General features: G+C 41.7%; 1 protein-coding gene across 6 annotated transcripts in view; it reads left to right on the plus strand.

The window, feature by feature from the left end:
* elmo1 (engulfment and cell motility 1 (ced-12 homolog, C. elegans)) overlaps window positions 1-20152 on the plus strand; it is a 321507-nt gene that overhangs the window by 24366 nt on the left and 276989 nt on the right. For 2 of the 6 annotated variants that reach the window (XM_068056610.1, XM_068056603.1), the window contains exon 2: window positions 3121-3247. The exons of 2 other annotated variants lie outside the window; for them this stretch is intronic. The gene's annotated coding sequence lies outside the window, so the exon portion shown is untranslated. 2 more of the 6 variants (XM_068056584.1, XM_068056629.1) reach the window with 1 other exon arrangement.

The following is a 20152-nucleotide window of genomic DNA, read 5'->3' on the forward strand; positions in this document are numbered from 1 at the left end:
ACTCATCGTTTGAACCTTCCAGAAATGCCTCCTTTAGGACTTGATGTGCACGTTCAGTGAGTAGAATACTGGCATGTAACCACTGCAGCATTACCAACTCCCACCAGTTACTAAAAGCAAAATACTGCGGATGCTGGAAATCTGAAACAAAAACAAGAAATGCTGGATTCACTCAGCAGGTCTGGCAGCATCTGTGGAAAGAGAAGCAGAGTTAACGTTTCGGGTCAGTGACCCTTCTTCGGAACTGACAAATATTAGAAAAGTCACAGATTATAAACAAGTGAGGTGGGGGTTGGGCAAGAGATAACAAAGGAGAAGGTGCAGATTGGACTAGGCCACATAGCTGACCAAAAGGTCACGGAGCAAAGGCAAACAATATGTTAATGGTGTGTTGAAAGACAAAGCATTAGTACAGATTAGGTGTGAATATACTGAATATTGAACAGCAGCAAGTGCAAACCTGAAGAAAAACAACCTGAAAAAAACAGTGGGTAAGCAAACTGAACAAACTAAGATGAAATGAAATAAATGCAAAAAAAGATTGTAAAAAATGTAAAAAGGAATGTAAAAAAAAGGAAGAAAAAATAACTAAAAATGACTAAAAATGAAAGTAAAGTGGGGGGCTGTCATGCTCTGAAATTATTGAACTCAATGTTCAGTCCGGCAGGCTGTAGTGTGCCTAATCGGTAGATGAGATGCTGTTCCTCGAGCTTGCGTTGATGTTCACTGGAACACTGCAGCAATCCCAGGACAGAGATGTGAGCATGAGAGCAGGGGGGAGTGTTGAAATGGCAAGCAACCGGAAGCTCAGGGTCCTGCTTGCGGACTGAGCGGAGATGTTCCGCAAAGCGGTCACCCAGTCTGTGCTTGGTCTCCCCAATGTAGAGGAGACCACACTGTGAGCAGCGAATACAGTATACTACATTGAAAGAAGTACAAGTAAATCGCTGCTTCACCTGAAAGGAGTGTTTGGGGCCTGGGATAGGGAGGAGAGAGGAGGTAAATGGGCAGGTATTACACCTCCTGCGATTGCAAGGGAAGGTGCCCTGGGACGGGGACGAGGTGGTGGGGGTAATGGAGGAGTGGACCAGGGTGTCGCGGAGGGAACGATCCCTTCGGAATGCTGACAGGGGAAGGGAGGGAAAGATGCGACTGGTAGTGGCATCACGCTGGAGGTGGCGAAAATGGCGGAGGATGATCCTTTGGATATGGAGGCTGGTGGGATGAAAAGTGAGGACAAGGGGAACCCTGTCACGGTTCTGGGAGGGAGGGGAAGGGGTGAGGTAGAGGTGCGGGGAATGGGTCAGACACGGTTGAGGGCCCTGTCAACCACAGTGGGGGGAAATCCTCGGTTGAGGAAAAAGGTGAAGCAGCGATTTACTTGTACTTCTTTCAATGTAGTATACTGTATTCGCTGCTCACAGTGTGGTCTCCTCTACATTGGGGAGACCAAGCGCAGACTGGGTGACCGCTTTGCGGAACATCTCCGCTCAGTCCGCAAGCAGGACCCTGAGCTTCCGGTTGCTTGCCATTTCAACACTCCCCCCTGCTCTCATGCTCACATCTCTGTCCTGGGATTGCTGCAGTGTTCCAGTGAACATCAACGCAAGCTCGAGGAACAGCATCTCATCTACCGATTAGGCACACTACAGCCTGCCGGACTGAACATTGAGTTCAATAATTTCAGAGCATGACAGCCCCCCACTTTACTTTCATTTTTAGTCATTTTTAGTTATTTTTTCTTCCCTTTTTTTTGCATTCCTTTTTACATTTTTTACAATCTTTTTTTGCATTTATTTCATTTCATCTTAGTTTGTTCAGTTTGCTTACCCACTGTTTTTTTCAGGTTGTTTTTCTTCAGGTTTGCACTTGCTGATGTTCAATATTCAGTATATTCACACCTATTCTGTACTAATGCTTTGTCTTTCAACACACCATTAACATATTGTTTGCCTTTGCTCCGTGACCTTTTGGTCAGCTATGTGGCCTGGTCCAATCTGCACCTTCTCCTTTGTTATCTCTTGCCCAACCCCCACCTCACTTGTTTATAATCTGTGACTTTTCTAATATTTGTCAGTTCCGAAGAAGGGTCACTGACCCGAAACGTTAACTCTGCTTCTCTTTCCACAGATGCTGCCAGACCTGCTGAGTGAATCCAGCATTTCTTGTTTTTATCCCACCAGTTACTTGTGAGTTGTGGGATTTGTGAAACTTTTTTTTTCATGTTTCCACTTTGTGCAGGAAATTCTAAATGTAGCTGTCTAATTGCAGGCACTGGCAATACTTACCCCTGGTTTGAATCTATCGCAGATGGCATAAAAGTCTTCCCTCACTGATTCTCTTATTTGTGCGGACATGTGAAAAGAATTTGGACAGTCTTAAATTTTGTCTGATAAGGCTCCTGTGAACTGCCTAGGAACATTGTTAGTTACTATATTAAAGGCAATATATAAATGCAAGTGGTTGTTGGTGTAGGTGCTTGTAATACAGCACAGATTAGATACCAAATTGACATCTTCAGTCAGAGACACAGTTTAGGGAAGTGAAACTGACACTGTGGTACCATGGTGGGTGCTCTTCTGAATTTGAGGCACTGGTAGGGGCAAATTTAGAGAAGTTTTGATTTGAACATCTGGTTGTATTTGAGGCTGACATTACCATCCCTTCCCTTAATGAACAGAAAACAAGAGACAGGATAGTGTAAGCTATGCTGAAGTATAACTTGTAATTTTTAAAATACCTTGTAGCATTTGCTATTGATCAGTGGTCATTGTTCTGTAGTGAATTCCAGAAACTAATTCCTTTAAAACATTGGACAGTGAGGGCAAGTTTAGGATTGCCAAGAATAGTTTGCAGTGTTCTGTTTACACCACTTATTTCTTGGTGAACTATGAATGGTTTCATTATATTTGCTATTTGTGCAGAGCCAGATTGAAATTAAATATTCTTTCAAGGAGGGAAAGAATCGATTTCAAAAGTCTGCAAACTTAACACAATGTATCATTCGAATACATACAGAATATGCAATCAATCAAAGTACACATGCAGAGAATGGTCAGTTAATCAGTCTACTTTTCTATATATGCCAAGATCCAAAGTATTTCACTTTTGATTTCACAGAAATACTTCCTGACTTGATTCACCTGTGGATTGAAGCTGAGAATCTTGCTCTTTCTCCCCATTTCTGTGGATGCAACACACCCATGCTCTGTTTAGTTGAACAGCTTCCTATGAGCAGTACGGTGATGTAAGTCCTACTTCCTTTTCTAACTGCTGCAGTCGAAAGCTTCATGCCTGTGGTAGCTTCTTGAATTTCTGTGGTGGAATAAGAAATCAAACGGCCTTCATTAACTGGACATGAAATTGTAAGTTTCCAAGAGGATGATCTGCTCCATGCAGAATAAAGGGGAGGGCTGGATTGCTGAAGGCGCATGTTATTTGAACCACATTTTATTTGGACTTGGCGGGAGGAGAATGTTGGGTTTGTGACAGGATTTCCTGGTGTAGTTATTTAACGGGCACACTTCATTTTCACTGTTAAGACTACTCTGCTCTTGACTGTAACAGAAAGGGTGGGGTTATTCCTGCTACAGTAACACAGTACATGCTGCATTGAGATTGTAAGACCAGTAAAGGTGAAGCTTTTATATTTTGTGAGCTTGCAGTGCCCTGCGTTAAATTTGTAATGGCTAGGAACTAGAAGTGAAAGTAATGTGGAAGAATGGATATGATAGTAATTTATCACATCACTCATGCCACAGTCAATTTACGCCAGAGAGCTGGCTCTGGTTAGCTTTTCGGTCCACAATGGAAGTGGAATGAATAATGTTTCTGCTTGTGATTTTGCACTCGGATATCAGGCAATGATTAGTTTAAAGCGGTGCTTTAGTCGAGTGATTTTGATCAAAACATAAACTATAAGACTGAAGCCCAAGCATCATGAATCAGCCCAAATTGAGATTAAAATACTTGAGTTTGATATTTATAACTAGAAAAAAAAAGTTTTAGTTAAATAATAGTCTGTCTCTTCCTCCAAATGAACAGGTGTCTCTGGTCTGTGTGTGTGCTGTTCACATGTCTCTTTAAGGCATGATATGTTACTTCAGTAACTTTAACTGCTCTTTTTTAACCTTGTTGGGCAATTTCCTCCTGGTTTCTTTCATAAACAGGGACCCTGGCAACCCTCCGTGTATTGAGAATCGAACACTTAAGTTTTCACAGCAATAATCGGGAAACATTTTGCTGGATTTCTTTATTGTCAAACTTGATGGATGTTTTCTCTCCTCAGACTTTTAGTTCCCTCTGGCGTAAGTTGAGCAGGAACTAGAAGTTGTACCCACAAGGCTTAAGTGCCCACAAATCATTCACCTCTGACCTCTAACTTAGACTTGAGTAAACATTTCCAAGTAACTTGCTGCCTTCAGATGCTAAGATTTATTTTAAAAATTGATTGATCTGGTATGGTTTTGTATTTAATGCTAGGTGTAATGATTAACTTCCTGTACACACATTGTGCCATCGTTGCTCTGTACAAATAAACAATTTGTAAAGAAAAGCAACCACTAAAATAACAGGGCCATCAAAGGTAGCTTAAAAAAAGTATGAAATATTTTGCTGCAGGGTGCTGTCAATAAACAAAATTATCACTAAAATTACAATTATGTTAGAAGAAAAAAGGTAGTTAAAGGTAATGTGGACTCTTTAAAAATAGATACTGGTAATAATGCAAATGAAAATAAGGAAATGGCAGACTTATTGAATAATTTCTATGTCTCAGTCTTCACAGAAAAGGATAATATGCCTGACATTCCAGGAAAACTAATAATGATTCAAGGACTGGAACTCACTAAAGTTAATGTAAGAAAGGAAACAGTATTAGAAAAAATGACACTAAAGACTGACAAATCCTTAGGACCTGATGCTTTAATATCTTGGGGTAGAAACAAAGTAGTTGAGTAAATTGCAGATGCTTTAGCTGTAATCTTCCAAAGGGCTTTTGATTCAGGAATTGCCCCTTTTAGATCGGAAACTTACAAATGTAACACTATTATTAAAATGTGATGAGATAGAGAAACCAGGAAATTATGGATCTGTTAGTCCAAAATCTGTTGTGGAGACGTTATTGGAATTTATAATTAAGGACAAAATGACTGAGCACTTAGAGAAATATGAACTGATGAGAGAGCCAACATGGATTTCGAAGTGGCAGGTCATAGCTAATAAACCTAATTGAATTTTTTGAGAATGCACCTAAAATAGACAGGGGAATATCTATGGCAGTAGTTTATATGGACTTCCACAGGGCAATCAGTAAGATTCCACAGAAGAGACTGTTAGTAGAAGACAGAGAGGAGGGACAATGGATATGTACTTGAATTGGAAGGAAGTTACTAGTGGTGTCCTGCAGGGACCTGTGCTGGAGTCTCAGCTATTCACTATATTTATTAATGACTTCACATAACACAATATGGAGGCATAAGTCCAAGTTTGCTGATGACCCAAAGATAGGTGGTATAATAAGTTGTGCAGATGGGAATGTAAAATTGCAGAGGTATTGATAAAATAAGTGAATGGGCAAAACTGTGGCAGATGGATTTCAATGCAGGTACGTGTGAGGTCATCCAAATAGAGAGGTCTGAATTTTTTTTTAAATGGTGAAAACTTAGGAACAATGGATGTCCAAAGAGAGTCAGTGGTCCATGTACAAAGATGACCGAATGTAGTGGTCAGGTACAAAAAAATGAAAAGGCTAATGGACTCTTAGCCTTTATATCTAGAGGGTTAGAATATAAAGGGGAGAAAGTTTTGCTCGAGCCATACAAAGTGGCTGAAAACCATGTCTAGAGTACTGTATACAGGTTTGGGCACCATATCTTTGTAAGGAAAAATGACACTTTGGAAGCAGTGCAGTGCAGAAATGTTACCAGGGATCCAAGAGTTAAATTATCTGGAGAGATTATATAAACTAGGCTTGTGTCCCTTGCAATATAGAAGGGAAAAGCATCTGTGGAAAGAGAAACAGAGTTAACGTTTTGGGTCAGTGACCCTTCTTCACAACTAGCAAATATTAGAAATGTCAAAGGTTATAAGCAAGTGAGCCTGCGGTGGGGCAAGAGATAACAAAGGAGAAGGTGTAGATTGGACAAGGCCACATAGCTGACAAAGAGGTCATGGAGCAAAGGCAAACAATATGTTAATGGTGTGTTGAAAGACAAAGCATTAGTACAGATAGGGTGTTAACGAAGTGAAGATTGAGCAGCAGCAAGTACAAACATGAAAAAAAAACAGTGGGTAAGCAAACTGAACAAACTACAATGAAATGAAATAAACAAAAGAAAAAAAATTGTAAAAAATGTAAAAAAGAAAAAATAACTAAAAATAAAAGTAAAATGGGGGGCCCGTCATGCTCTGAAATTATTGAACTTAATGTTCAGTCCGGCAGGCTGTAGTGTGCCTATTCGGAAAATGAGATGCTGTTCCTCGAGCTTGCGTTGATGTTCACTGGAACACTGCAGCAAGCCCAGGATAGAGATGTGAGCATGAGAGCAGGGAGGAGTGTTGAAATGGCAAGCAACCGGAAGCTCAGGGTCCTGCTTGCGGACTGAGCGGAGGTGTTCCGCAAAGCGGTCACCCAGTCTGTGTTTGGTCTCCCCAATGTAGAGGAGACCACACTGTGAGCAGCGAATACAGTATACTACATTGAAAGAAGTACAAGTAAATCGCTGCTTCACCTGAAAGGAGTGTTTGGGGCCTGGGATAGTGAGGAGAGAGGAGGTAAATGGGCAGGTATTACACCTCCTGCGATTGCAGGGGAAGGTGCCATGGGATGGGGATGAGGTGGTGGGGGTAATGGAGGAGTGGACCAGGGTGTCACGGAGGGAACGATCCCTTCGGAATGCTGACAGGGAAAGGGAGAGGAAGATGCGTTTAGTAGTGGCATCACGCTGGAGGTGGCGGAAATGGCGGAGGGTGATCCTTTGGATATGGAGGCTAATGGGGTGGAAAGTGAGGACAAGGGGAACCCTGTCACGGTTCTGGGAGGGAGGGGAAGGGGTGAGGGTAGAGGTGTGGGAAATGGGCCGGACACGGTTGAGGGCCCTGTCAACAACAGTGGGGGGGGAGGAGTCCTCGGTTGAGGAAAAAGGAGGTCATATCAGAAGCACCGTCATGGAAGGTGGCATCATCAGAGCAGATGCGTCGGAGACGGAGAAACTGGGAGAATGGAATGGAGTCCTTACAGGAGGTAGGGTGTGAAGAAGTGTAGTCCAGGTAGCCGTGGGAGAGTTGGTGGGCTTATAATGGATATTGGTAGACCTATCCCCAGAGATGGAGACAGAGAAGTCGAGGAAGGGAAGTGTCAGAGATGGACCATGTAAAGGTGAGAGAAGGGTGGAAATTGGAAGCAAAGTTGATAAAGTTTTCCAGTTCAGGGCGGGAGCAGGAAACGGCACCGATACAGTCATCGATGTACCGGAAAAAGAGTTGGGGGAGGGGGCCTGAGTAGGACTGGAACAAAGAATGCTCGACATATCCTTTTTTACATATCTTTTTTACATTTTTTACAATTATTTTTCTTTTGTTTATTTCATTTCATTGTAGTTTGTTCAGTTTGCTTACCCACTGTTTTTTTTTCATGTTTATACTTGCTGCTGTTCAATCTTCAATTCGTTAACACCCTATCTATACTAATGCTTTGTCTTTCAACACACCATTAACATATTGTTTGCCTTTGCTCCATGACCTCTTTGTCAGCTATGTGGCCTTGTCCAATCTACACCTTCTCCTTTGTTATCTCTTGCTCCACTGCAGGCTCACTTGCTTATAACCTTTGACATTTCTAATATTTGCTAGTTGCGAAGAAGGGTCACTGACCCGCAACGTTAACTCTGCTTCTCTTTCCACAGATGCTGCCAGACCTGCTGAGTGGTTCCAGCATTTCTTGTTTTTATTTCAGATTTCCAGCATCCACAGTATTTTGCTTTTATTATAGAAGGGAAAAGGGTGATTTTGTTGAGGTTTTTGGGATTTTGAAAGGAATTAATAGGGTAGATAGATAGAAACTTTTTCCACTGGACAGGAGTCTGGGGCAAGGGCACATAACCTTAAAATCTGAGTGAGGCCATTCAGGGAGAAGTTAGGAAACACTTCTTCACACAAAGCGTGGTAGCAGTGTGGAACTCTTTATCCAGAAAAAGCAGTAGATACTAACTCAATCAATAATTTAAAATCAGAGATCAATAGATTTTGCTCACCGAGGGTAATAAGGGATATGGAGCCAAGGGGGGTAAATGGAGTTAGGGTACAGATCAGCCATGATCTCATCGAATGGCGGAACAAGCTTGATGGCTGAATGGCCTACTCCTGTTCCTCTGCCTGTGTACTTTCTTCTGCTTTTCAAAGTTAGTTGCATAATGGTTTCTAACCACACCTCTTTGGGAGGTTTGAGGATGTTTGTGAAAGTACTGTTCACATTCTTACTTTGATTGTAACTTGTCATTTATACAAGACTTGACTGTAGGTAAAGGAAGTAATACTGAAAAACATCAGTAGAATTCAAATGGAAACGGCACCAGACCCTGATGGCAATAATCTGGAATAATCAATAATATGACCAAAGTCAGAGAGAAAATGGAAGAGGACTCTGACTGCAATCTTTTAAGCATTCTTAGATTTGGATGGGAATGTCAGAGGACTGGACAGCTAGCAATTTAACACCTCTGTTCAAAAACAGAGAATGGGGTAGACTAGTCAGCCTAGCATCAGCAGTGGGCCAACTTCTAAAGCTCATAATACAGGATAAAAATTAATAATTGCCTACAATGATGCGGGTTAATTAAGGAGAACCAGCAAATCATGTCTAACAAATTTAACCAAAATCTTTTGAGGGTATAGAATTATTTGGAATTTGTAGTACAAACAGGACCTTTGGCTCATTTGCTTTGTGCTGGTGTTTATGCTCCACATAAGCCTGTTCCTACACAACTTCATCTAACCCTATCTGCATATCCTTATAAATAGTGGAGTGTATTGGTAAAGGAAATAACGTGGATGTTGTGCGTATAGATTTTCAAAAGGTATTTGATAAGGTACCATATAGGAAGCTTCTTGATAAAAATTAAGGCACAGTATTAAAGGGAGTTTGCCTGCATGATAGAAAGGTAATTGGAGAATAGAACATCCAGAGTAGTGGATAAATGGGTGTTTTTGGACAGAGAGATTTGAACAGTGGTGTTTGGGGAGACCAAACGCAGACTGGGTGACTGCTTTGCGGAACACCTCCGTTCAGTCTGCAAGCAGGACCCCGAGTTTCCGGTTGCTTGCCATTTCAACACTCCCCCCTGCTCTCATGCTCACATCTCTGTCCTGGGATTGCTGCAGTGCTCCAGTGAACATCAACGCAAGCTCGAAGAACAGCATCTCATTTACCAATTAGGCACACTACAGCCTGCCGGACTGAACATTGAGTTCAATAATTTCAGAGCATGATGGGCCCCCCATTTTACTTTTATTTTTAGTTATTTTTTTCTTTTTCCTTTTTTAATCTTTTTTTCTGTGTTTATTTTATTTTATTTCATCTTAGTTTGTTCACTTTGCTTACCCATTGTTTTTGTTTCTTGTTTGTACTTGCGGCTGTTCAATTTTCAGTCCGTTAACACCCTATCTGTATTAATGCTTTGTCTTTCAACACACCATTAACATATTGTTTGCCTTTGCTGCACGACCTTCTGGTCAGCTATTCTGTGACCTTGTCCTATCTTCTCTGTTAAGCTGATAATTTGTTCCCTCAGCCCAGCTTCAGACTACCCACTGATTGACCCTATGTTCACTGACACTGTCAACCTCTCCCTATTCTTTAGCACTGCCACTGTCTTCTCCTTAAAAAGAACCTCCTTAATCCTAGTGTATTCTCTAATTACCAGCTAACTCTCATTTACCCTTTCTTTTGAAGGTTCTTGAACATGTTTCTTAACCACACACACACACACACACATCTCTCACCACTGCCTATTTGATTCACTCTAATCTGATTTCCAAACCACCCACAGCATAGAGAACGTCCTGGTTAGAGTCACCAACGACATCCTGTGTGACTGTGGCTCACTGTCCATTCTTGTTCTGCATTACGCTTCCACTTTCCAAACCATAGAACTTACTATTCTGCACCATAGTCCATTTCTATGGTGTCACTCTGTTGCAGTTACATCTGCTCAAATTGCTTTGTAAAATGGAACCAATCTGTTTCCTTAGTCCCTGCTATTTATCACCACATTTTACAACTTGCAGGCATTGTCCACATGCACAGAGCCAGCTTCTGCATGTAGACCAACAGCATCCAATTCCATGTCATCAACTTCAAAACAGATGTCAAATCCTGGATGAGTCAGCTCAATTTTGGCCAAATCAGAACTGTCCTCCTTGACTCGATCACCTTACCAGGCTGCCTCGTTGGCTAAATCTTGTTTTAAATTAATTTTTGTGATGTGGGCATTGCTGGCAAGATTAATACTTATTACCAATTCCTGATTGCCCTGAGAAGGTGGTGGTGGGCTTGCTTGGCCACTTCAGATGGGATTTAGGAGTCACATATAGGCTTGGCTGGTTAAAGGTTGGGTTTTTAACAACCATGCAGCAGCTTCATTGTCGTTTTTATTGACACCAGTTTTTTATTTCTAGATTTAAAAAAAAACTGAATTCAAATTCTCAAGCTACTTTGGGATTTGAATTTAAATTCTCCTGGATTTAGTTCAGGTCTCTAGATTACTAGTCCAGTAACATAACTATGACACTGCCATTACCTATGCACAATCTGGTGACTCATATTCTCGCCACTCTATTTAACTCCCAGCTAACCTTTTATCCATTTCTCGTTTCAATATGGCATTTGTTCACCTCCAGAACCTTCCAAATGTATTCCCTTTTTCTGTTTAGTTACTTTACCTTTAAGTTTGAAAGGAGTCTTCTAGGTTAAGACCCTATGATTAGGTTTTAAATTTGACAAGATGTTGAGAGACCACCCTTAACCAAATTAATTAATTTGTTTCACAGCAACATGTACTACTTTTGTATGGGGCATATTCCTTATCCTATCTCCTCTGTGAGAAAGGGAGAAATAGATTTCTTCCAAGCTGTAGTACTGCTTGCCATTTGTTAAGGCACACATCTGGCTTAGTCATTCATTACTAGATTTGGCTTGATCATGTCAAGACAATCTCAGTTTTTTTTGTATGAGAAAATACTTTCTTAAATACCTTCTCCTTCCCCGTCTTTTCTTGCTGAAACACCAATGCTGAAGAACTCATAGACTTTTACTTCTGTAAATATTGAGACCATCTGTCTCCAACAGATTATCCCTTTACATAGAACATAGAAAAATAGGAGCAGGAATAGGCCATTTGGCCCTTCCAGCCTGCTCAGCCATTCAATATGATCATGGTTGATCATCCAAACTCAGTACCCTGTTCTCGCTTTCTCCCCGTATGCCTTGATCCCTTTAGCCCTAAGAACTATACCTAACTCTTTCTTGAATATATTTAATGATTTGGTCTCAACTGCTTTCTGTGTTAGAGAATTCCACAGGTTCACCCAGGGTCCAATCTTTAGCTAGTCTCCCACCCACTTGAATTCTAAACCGCATCTTATTCCACATCTCTATCCCGCCCCCTCCAAGCCTACCTCGTCCATGAGATCCACCTGCTGTCGATATCGACATTATCTATACCTCCAAGCATTTAAATGATCATGTGCCCTCTTTGTTTTTCTGGATTGGGCACAAGTTCAGTTATGTGAGTCTCTCCTAATACCCTAGAGCTCTATTTACCTTATTCCTCTTCCTTGACCCCTTTCCAGTGGATCCAAGTCTTTTTATAGGCATTCCAAGTCTGACCTCAAATTTCTAAACTGTTATAGATGTATCATTGAGGCATGGCACAGAGCAAGGACAATGACGTGTCTTGGAGCAGTTGAAAGATGGGCACTAAACGCTTCTCCCATTCTACTGAATTTCTGATCAGTCATTCTGCTGTGGAGAAATGCTAAGTGGGCAACAGATGATTTCCTCATTGGATGAGGGGAAAATTGGATGGTCAATTCTTTGTCACGTCTGGCTGAAGAGTGACATTATTAAAGATTTAGGATCAGGAGATAGGATATGCTTGTACAGGGAAGGAAGTAGATGGACCACATATTTGCCCATCATTCTGAATACAGTACATTCCTCTTACTTTGCAGACTGGTATCATTCTGGTTCTTGCCAGAGTGAATCAGCAGATATTGAGTGAGTTTCGTCTGGCTGCAAGAAATCTGCACAAGAACAGATCTTTATGACAATGTCTTTATATCTACTGCTTCTCTTTTGCTAATAGGGAAATATTATCCGTGAAAATGAATAGCATTAAGAGGTCATTAACATTAACGTTTTAGAACATCTCAAAACTCTTGTATCCAATGAATTTGTTTTTGAAATGCAGTCACCATTATGTAGGCAAGCACATTAGTCAGTTTGTACACAGCAGAGGTTTCTCAAGCACCAAGTGAATGAACACCCAATTCACATGTATATTTTTTTTTCTGGTGGCTCTGGTTGAGCGACAAACACTGGTTGGGACACTGGAAGAACTAAAAGGAAAATATATTTAAATATTTAATTAAAAAAGTGAAAATGTGGGTGCCTAAGCTAAACTTTCCATCAAACTAATTGAACTCGTTGTCTCATCATCATGTGTTTGGAGACATTGCTGTTCAGAACGGTGAACAACAGAGAAAACAATTCCATCCTTCAATAAGCCAGTGTTTCCTTGCTCATTACTATGTGAGACCTGACTGAGTTTGGAGTATTCTCTGTTCAAATAATATTTATCACATGATCTAATTTGCACAGAATGACTTTTAAATTCCTAGAAACAGAAGGGAGGGTAATGAACAAGGACTTTGATGGGCAGAACCTATCTAGCTGAGCCTTATCATATTGCATGGGCACAGCGCAGAGAGGAAACGCAAAGTGGGCTTCATTATCATAGAAGTTTGCTGCACAAGAGAAGCACATTCAAGCCCATCGTGCCTGTGCTTTTACATGTGTGCAATCCTCACTGCCTGAGCTTCCTCTTGCTCTTGCACCTAGGCCGCCCAATATGGCCCAGCACAGTAGCAGGACAATCTGCCCTGAAGCATTTTTTGTGAAGAAAGTTAAGCATCATAACTGTGTAAGTTTTGGAAGGGATATGCATTACTGATTTTTGGGAGGTGATTACCTTTTTTGTTGGGGTGGGAGAAAGCATATGTATTGTTTTTGGGGTGGGGATATGTACTATTGTTTGGGGGAAATTATGTATTTTTTTGGGGAAGGATTATGTACTTGGGGGAATACGTATTAATTTTTGGGGAGGCAGTATGTATTATTTGGGGGAATATAGCACTATTTATAAGTTTAAAAAAAAAAATCCACAAGTTTAATCCATGCTCCATACTGAGTTCACTGGCCACCATCAAGTGACCCCTGCTGTAAAATGCACATGGCTGTGATTCTGTACACAGTGGAATAGCCTTCATTATTAAGCGTAACAGTTGAATGAGGTACTATCTGTGACCCGAGAATAAAGCCAATCATGAATTGGTACCTTCAGCAGATGGTGAACATTGGGAAAAATTTAGGAACGTTTAAAGTTTACAGCAGAGAGGCGATATAAATTTAAATTAGTGAACAGTAAATTTAAATTGGAAATTATTTACTTGAAGGGTGATCAATGTTGGGAATAATCTACCTTAAAGGCCTGCTCGGGTCTGCAAAAAAAAAACCCGACCCGAGCCCGGCAGAACCACATCCGACCCGAGCCCGCCCCGCCCCGAGTCCTTCCATTTTTTCCCGCACCCGACCCAACCCGACCCGACCATCAGTTAACTTACCTTCCGTTTTTCACTTTGTTGCTGATCTGCATAAGCTTAAAATAACGGTAACAAAACCACCTTTTTAGCCCAAAAATTAAATTAACTTTGGAGCCACTTACCTATGATAGAGCGTGTCCGACCTGGCCCGACCTCGAATGTCGGAGCTGGAAGTGCAACCCGAACCCGGCACATGTCGTCGGACCCCATCGGGCTCGGGTCGCGTAGCCAGCCTTTAATCTACCTGTTAATGCAGTAAACTCAAAGAAGTTAGGGGTGTTCAAAATGCTTTGGATGTTGGGTTAGGTGAGTTGGATTACTGCAGGGACAAACCTCGATCATCTATATGCCTCTCTGTGCTTGACTTTCTTTTTATCTTGCACCACACCTCAGGAAGGATATATTGTCACCGAATCACCTGAATGATACCGGGGTTTAGAGGGTTAAGTTATGAGGCCAGGTTGCATCAACTTAGCTTGTATTACTTTGGGCTTGGAAGATTGAGGCGTGATCTGATCGAGGTGTTAAAAAGATTTGATAGGGCAGATACGGATTAGGTGAATCAAGATAAGCTGACATAATCTTAAAATTAGAGCTAGACCTTTCATGAATGAAATCAGGAAGCACTTTATTGCACAAAATTTAGTAGGAATCTTGAGTTTTGTGCAGCAAAAGACTGTTGATGCTGGGATAATTGAGCTTTCAAAATTGAGTGATAGATTTTTGTTATGTAAGGTTATCTAGTGATAAAGGGAGGTAAATGGAGTTGTGGTACGGATCAGCCATAATCCAATTGATTAACAGACCAGGCTTAAGGGGCTGTATGACCTATTCCTGTTCTTGTATAGACGTATAGTATTTTCTGAAGCGGCCTTGACTAAACCTTAAAGCTCCATAAAGACCAATCTTGTAGGTTTTGTGTTACAGAGCCAGTCTGTTTGTGTAACAGGGGATTTTGTAAGTTTAAAATAGGCCTAATTAGAGTATGTTAATGTTCTCTCTAACTTGTAAGAGCCTTAGCCCACTAGTGCAGTCACTGGTAATAGAAACAGGCTACAGGTTTGACAAAAGAAATGGCACCTCATGCCATTTGCTGGCCTCTGCTGTGGACTCGGTTCGTGTGAATGTAACAGGAAACTTTGCTGACAGTTGCTTTATGCAATCTATCCTCAAGATTTAACCCTCTAAGTCCCAGTATCATTCTGGTGATCAATGCCCTTAAATAAGTAACATTGATAACATTTAGAATTATTTTAAGTAACTGCTTTGAAGACTGCATTTAATGCTTCATCCTGAAGGTTTTTAAAAATGCTATGGCCAGTGTTTACTTCTCACCTCAAACCATTCCTCTGAAGCTGGTCGCAAATAGATAGCTTCAAGTAATCTGTATTTTAAAACGTCTGATTATTCAAAATTATGCAGAGATGCAGAAGTATAATCTGGTATCTCACTACTTCTGTTTGGCAGTGGTTTTTCTTTGAGATTGGTTGTGCCTGTTCCTATGCTGTTTCTAACCACTTACTCGAGGTGTACAGGTTCATTGCAGGGAGTCCCGCACGCTGATTTGCCTCCCTCCCCAAGAGGAAGTGCGATACAAGGCTGTTAGAATGGAGAACCAAGATCCCACATAGAAACCCAAAGTAAGAATCCATACCCTCGAATCCATTCTGCATAGATGGAGATGTGGGAGGTTTTAATTGGGGTAGTCAGGGGAATTCCATGAAAGGAAAAACAATCCACTGTTTGGCAGTATTGTCCAATTTCTTGAGCAGATTGTAATGCTTGTCACAGAAACATTGATCTACTTGGCTACTGCCATGCGATCTGGTAGCAGGTGATGCTGGTCAGAGTTTGATGCTGTTTACAGACTGCAGCCTGTGTCCTACCAGCTGCTAAAAGCCATTTTAAATTCACTGCCATGATTTGTCATAAAATATGTGAAATATAAACAAGAAAGTTATGCAGCTTGATAACTCATTAATGCTGTTGTACAGATCTTGGATGTAATATTTCACACACAGCTGTGTGCTTGGGTAAGAAAGCACATCTTGTTTTCATTAACAACGATAGAGATGCATTCCGATTAAATCACCACCACAATGCAACACAACGCTGATATTTTCAAAGAGCAAAAAGTGAAACCTTGTACTATATTGTAGGAGGGGTTACTAATTAATAGTGATAGACTGTTGATAGATAGTATACAGGCCTTAATTTTTTTATACATCCGTGTACTATATTACACTTCACGATGCATTGAATGCAATGTGTTTATACCATGTACCCTCTGCAAAATAGTACTTATCCAAAACTCTGCTGGCCATACCCTAACTTGCACTAAGTCTCGTTCACCCAGCACTCATGTAATCACTGACCTATGTTGACTCCCGAACCAGTAATGCCTCAGTTTTAAAACTTTAGTTCTTGTAATCAACTCCCTCCATGGCCTTGCCCCTTCCTATCTCTGTAACCTTCTCCAGCCCCATAACACCCCAGCGATCTCTGCGGTTCTCCGATTAGGTCTTTTGTGCATCCCCAGTTTTCATTGCTCCACCATTGCTGACCATGCTTTCAGCTGCCTAGGCCCTAACTCTGGAATTCCTTCCCTAAATCTCTCTGCCCTCTATCTCTGTCTCCTCATGTACTGTACAAAGCCTCATGTACTTTATAGCGCTTTAGTGAATTGACTTGAAGTAGTAGTGTCTGTATACTTCGCTCCTTGTGTGCTGCACAACACAATTGGTTCACCAGGGAACATAAATGCAATCAAAAGCAGGTGTCTGTTTTAAACATCAAGATATGTGAGGACCACTGTTCCCTCTAAGTTTTCTTCGTAGTGGGCAGGCTACAAACTCCTCTGAGCACTACTTACTTGTTGATTGGCAGCTTACATTCTGTCAGTCACTGAAATTTTGCAAAGTTGTGAGTGACCTGTTTATTTCAATGCACAGTGTGTTCCAGATTGTTACGCAGCTCCACCTGTGTACACCTTCAAGGAAACACTGCTCATGTTCCACTGGTCCTATTCTCCAACCCTTTCGCACGTCTCATTCGCCTTCTCCTTTCATGCGTCGCGTTCGCTCTCTCCTCTCACGCGTCGCGTTCGCTCTTTCCTCTTGCACGCCGCGCTTGCCCTCGCATCTCATTAAGTAACCAAATCTACATTATGATCCTGTCCATCATAAAGCATTAGGTGCTCATGGAGACTAAATCCATTGATCAAATTCATCCCAGGTTGTGTGCACTTATTTGGCCATAAAACCCATGCCCACTGGGTTTGTGAACTTCAGCTAATGTGGGCCATTTGGTAGAGTCCCGGGCCGTTAACAGCTGCTGAATGGAGAGAAGATCGAGCCTGTGTCTAATCGATGGCTAGCAGATAGTTTGCGGGCCCCATTGCTTTCATCCGGCTCCACCCCTCCTTTCCCCTCACAGGCCAACCGGCTACCGGGGAATTTTCCTGAGTTTTTCCCCCCTATGAACCCAGAATGCTCTCACCTTCTGAAGCTCAGTCCTTCCTGGGGCTCTGGGGCCCTGCCCAGTTCCTTGCCTCCCAATCGTCTCACTGCGCGTTGCTCACTTCTGAACGCACCTCCTCCTCCTCCCCCTGCTCGAACTCACTGCTTATCCAATTACAGATTCCCTCCCTGTCACGGTTGTTGTTCATAAAGTCATAGAGTTATACAGCACAGAAACAGGCCCTTCGGCCCATTGTGTCCAAGCTGACCGTCAAGCACCTGTCTATTCTAATCCCATTTTCCAGCGCTTGGCCTGGAGCCTTGTATGGTGTTTCAAGTGCTCATCTAAATACTTTTTAAAAGTTGTGAGGGTTCCTGCCTCTACCACCCCTTCAGGCAGTGTGTTCCAGACTCCAACCATCCTCTGGGTGAAAAAAGTTTACCTCAAATCCCCTCTAAACCTCCTGCCCCTTACCTTAAAGCTGTGCCCCCTGATTATTGACACCTCTGCACAGGGAAAAAGTTTCTTCCTATCTACCCTATCTATACCCCTCATAACTTTGTATACCTCAATCAGGTCAATCGGGTCCCCCCTCAGCTTTCTCTGCGCTATGAATAACAACCCTAGCCTATCCAGTCTCTCTTCATAGCTGAAATGCTCCAGCCCAGGCAACATCCTGGTGAAACTTCTCTGCACCCTCTCCAGTGCAATCTCATCCTTCCTGTAGTGTGGCAACCAGAACTGTACGCAGTACTCCAGCTGTGGTCTAAGTAGCATTTTACACAGCTCCATCGTAACCTCCCTGCTCTTATATTCTGTGCCTCGGCTGATAAAGGCAAATATCCCATATGTCTTCCTAATCACCTTACCTACCTGTGCTGCTGCCTTCAGTGATCTATGGACAAGTACACCAAGGTCCCTCTGACCCTCTGTACTTCCTAGGGTTTTATCATCCATTGTATATTCTCTTGCCTTGTTAGTCCTTCCAAAATGCACCTTATGCTTCTCAGGATTAAATTCCATTTGCCACTGCTCTGCCCAACTTTCCAGCCCATCTATATCGTCCTGTAATCCTCACTATTTACAACACCACCAATTGTCCTGTCATCTGCGAACATACTGATCATACCACCTATATTCACGTCTAAATCATTAATGTACACTACAAACAGCAAGGGTCCCAGCACTGATCCCTGTGGTACACCACTGGTCACAGGCTTTCTATTGCAGAAACAAGCCTTGAACATCACTCTCTTCCTCCTGCCACTAAGCCAATTTTGGATCCAATTTGCCAAATTGCCCTGGATCCCATGGGCTCTTGCCTTCCTAAGCAATCTCCCATGCGGGACCTTATCAAAAGTCTTACTGAAGTCCATGTAGACTACATCAACTGCTTTACCCTCATCTACATATCTAGTCACCTCCTAGAAAAATTCAATCAAGTTTATTAGACATTGTTAGACAGTGCTTGTTAGACAAGTTTGTTCCTCCATTCTCAGATTCCCTCTTTCTCACACATGCTGCTCCTCCTGTCACAGTTGCATTTTTTTCCCAGTCTTTCGCCAGCTGCTTATGCTTTTGTGGTTGAGGGTTTGATGTTTAGTCCCGTCCCGTTGCTTGGGCTCACCGTTGTGGGCAGCCTGTTTAATAGTGTTCAGTACATTCCAGATTGCTGCGCAGCCATGCTCACGTGCACCTTAGAGGGAACTTTGGTGAGGACTATTTTCTATATGTGGGAACTATTTTGTAACTCTTACGACATGAAACTATGAGGAGATTCTATAGCTGATACTTGTCAATGAAATCTAAATAGCATCAGTCTACCTGCTGAGTTCATTATTCTGTTTATACTGCAAAGTGGATTTGTAAAAGAAATTAGAAGGTGGCCTCCTTTTGAAGAAGTGTTTGACATTTGGCATTCACTGGTAGGTAGGCTAGTAACTACAGGACTCAGATTTTAGGTAATTAGCAAAAGAACCAGAGCAGAGATGAGAATTTTTTTAAACGCAGCAAGTTGTTATGAACTGAAATGCACTACCTGAAAGGGTGTTGGAGGCAGTTTGAATAGTAATTTTCAAAAGGGAATTGGGCATATTTTTGAAAAGGAAAAAATTGCAGGCCAAGGGAAACAGCAGAGGAATGGGACTAATTGGACAAGTCTTTCAATAGGGCTGAATGGCCACCTTATGTACTGTACGATTCTATCATTTTCAAGCCTGTATAGTGATTAATAGCAATATCCCCCTCCTTTTTTATATAGGCGGAATAACTTGTGCTAGAATACCTCAATCAATGAAGTTTGATTTTGCATTATTTTGTGACTCTGAAGATTGTCTGGAACTGTGAGAAATGTTTAAGTTTCTCTTCCCCACTCCACCCTCAGTTCCTTTAGTAATGGTGCTAACCCTGATTCCCTGGGAGATATTGGAGCTCAGCCTGAATAGAGGCTGAGGCTGAATGCACTGTCCATCTGTAATATATCAACTATCTTGTATCAACTTTTCCCACTGTAATTTCCTATGTTCACATTTATAATAAACTGATCAGGTCAACTTTGTAATGCTGTAATTTCACCTTATTCCGAGTGGAGATGCTGAATTGTCACCATCGGCAGGAACACGTAATTACAGAGTGCCAACTTTACAGAGGCAGTTTCTATTATAAATGTATACTTAGGAATTTATAATGGAAACATGAAAATAAGGACAGACTTTATGACTTTAAAATGGCATTAATCACATCTCCTGGTGTTTCAGATGTAAATGGCATTGGCCATCTTAGCAGCTACTTTTTAAAAAGTTACTGTAGGGTTTTT

The sequence above is a fragment of the Heterodontus francisci genome, chromosome 2 (genome assembly GCF_036365525.1).
Source record: "Heterodontus francisci isolate sHetFra1 chromosome 2, sHetFra1.hap1, whole genome shotgun sequence".
NCBI classification, from domain to species: domain Eukaryota; kingdom Metazoa; phylum Chordata; class Chondrichthyes; order Heterodontiformes; family Heterodontidae; genus Heterodontus; species Heterodontus francisci.